Source organism: Engraulis encrasicolus, chromosome 8 (genome assembly GCF_034702125.1).
Source record: "Engraulis encrasicolus isolate BLACKSEA-1 chromosome 8, IST_EnEncr_1.0, whole genome shotgun sequence".
Lineage (NCBI taxonomy): Eukaryota > Metazoa > Chordata > Actinopteri > Clupeiformes > Engraulidae > Engraulis > Engraulis encrasicolus.
The window spans coordinates 22,951,753-22,954,252 of NC_085864.1; the positions used below are offsets into that span (position 1 = coordinate 22,951,753).

Here is a 2,500-nt window from a genome sequence, read left to right on the forward strand (position 1 = left end):
TGAGCACTTAAGACCGGTAGACCAGGGTTTTTTTTGTCAAGATTTTTTGTGCTTTTGTGCTTTAGTTGTTATAGGATAGTGACAGAGGGACAGGAAACGAGTGGGGAGAGAGAGACGGGGAAGGACTGGCAAAGGACCAAGGCCGGAATCGAACCCAGGTCACTAGCGTAGTAACCTAGTTCCCTACCGTTAGGCCATGGTAGGGCCCAGGTAGACCAGTTGCTCAGTGAAATCACCTGTGTTAGAGGGAAAATTGTGGCATTTTTTTGAACGGAACTAGATGTTTGACACCAGAAAAGAACAGGTGGCTGGGTTTACTAACGGACACACCTATCAAGAGGCATGTATGTGTTTTGTTCCTGGCTTGTATGTGACGATCCCAGGTGAGCGTGCAGCATGTTCAGGTGTGAGATATTACAGACGGTGGACTATGGCACTCTGGCTCTGTCGTTTGAGGCCATAAAACCGAGGAGTGGACAGAGGCTGCATCCTTTTTATTTCCTATAGTAAAATAAAGAACGGAGAAAGGGTTCTCTGAAAGGTATTCACAAACGATTACTGTGTGATGACTGAGTTCCTTTAAAAAACATGTCTTAAGCTGATCCAAAAAGACAACACAAAGATACATGAGTTAAACAGTTCTCAGGAATGATCTGAAGTACCGAGATGTGGTATGTGAAGGGTGTTCGGGTATGCTAACATGACTGAACCAGGAGTAAACAATGGATTCAAAATGGATCCACGAACCTCTGGAGTAGCAGCTTCTTTTTTTGTGATCAAATTTGTCTTTATCAAACAACACCAGTAGCTGCTTCTTTTACCACCGCTGCAGACTTTCAGAAGGACTATATGACAGGCTGTAAATAAATTTGGAAGAGGAAACCAACGCACACCAGAGGTTTCAAGGGGCAGGTATCAGGAAAAAAAAACTGGGGAAAAAAAACTTGAGAAAGGCCACACTGGCCGAAACGTTGTTTCTGTAAATAAAATTCAGCACGATGGACAAGAGTGTGCGGTATCTTCTTAGGCTGTGAATAAACACATTGTGTGAGGAAGACTGCACTGCACTGCCACCACAATGGCTCTTCCTGGGCAGAGAAAAGAATCTCCCAGCTGGTTCGCTTCCAGAGTATTTCTGCTTGTGGTGTTTTCATGCGGCAGGGAGCACAAAAAAAAGCCTTGACGCCTAGCATTGAAGGCATCTTTCCTGAACCACACTCTTGTTCTGGGAATCGCACACTCATTCCTCGTGATTGTGTTGCGGTGTGTGTCTTTGTGTGTGTGTTTGTGTGTGTGTTTGCATGCGAATGTGTGTGGAATGAATACAAAAGCTACTGATTGCGGTTTGACTCATCCTCTCTCAGACAACAACACCAGCAATGTTTTAAACAAAAGACTGCATTTTTTTTCTACTCGGGTCCATTTACTCATCCCGTTTTCTGGCTGCTTCTGTGGTTGCCGGTGTTTGGCTATGTGTGTGTGTGTGTGTGTGTTGGTCACTGTGTCATCTGAGGCCGCACCTGAGGTCTAGTATGTTTGTGCAGAAATGATGTCAGTATGTAGAAGAGAAAGATATCCTCCCTCCACGCTAATGCACTTCACAATCTGGTGCGTCACAGGAAAGGACTAGCAAGTGCAGATGAAAAAGAGGGTCAAAGACGTCCAAAAAGGAATTGTCATTCAGTGTAACGAATACCTTCTGCTGACTGTAACGGTAAAAAAACATGATTTTTAAATTATTTCAAGTGAATGGATGACAGCCATGGATGACAGGCTTTCATGAATTCACTGGAAAAAAATAAAATAAAAAGAGTCATGTTTCTTACAGTTACAGTCAGCAGAAGGCATCCGTTATCCTGAATGACAATTCCTTTTTGGACGTCTTTGACCCAAGAGCTCCTGGAACATCTTCAGATGTGGAATCTGTAACTACCTTCCACATCTGAAGATGAAACACAGAAAACTACCTTCCGCATATAAAAATTCTCCGTTGACTTTGTTTTTCATGATGTCAGTAAGTATGCTCCATGGCAGGTCCCGGTCTGCAGCTTATAGTCTTGCTGACAAATGTCACTCAAACTTTGAAAAGGTTAATTCAGACATGATCACAAATCTCTGCTTGAATAGCAAAATGAAGTTTTGGGTTTTGGAGTGTTGAGTGGAGTGTCATGTACGGCACACATCACCATTTTCCTAGACTGCAAATGGGTCAAGCATTTATTAGTTTTTCTTGAGATAGGACAGTGAAGGAGAGACAGGAAGCGAGTGAGAGAGACAGGGAAAGGCCGGCAAAGGACCCGAGCCGGAATTCGAACCCGGGTCGGCCGCGTAGCAGACGAGTGCCCTACCGTTAGCACCACAGTAGGGCCCTTGTTTTGCTTTCTATCTGAGTAATTCTATTTTCTTTCCTTCCCTTTCTTTTCTTTCTCCATATCCTTCTCCACCTCTCCTCCCTCTCCTCCTTCTCCTCCTTCTCCTCATTCTCCTCCTCCTCCTCCTC

General features: G+C 44.2%; 1 protein-coding gene across 5 annotated transcripts in view; it reads left to right on the forward strand.

Moving 5' to 3' along the window:
* The window catches only part of ksr1b (kinase suppressor of ras 1b), a 63,665-nt gene that overhangs the window by 35,383 nt on the left and 25,782 nt on the right, over window positions 1-2,500 (forward strand). The gene's annotated exons all lie outside the window — the stretch shown is intronic.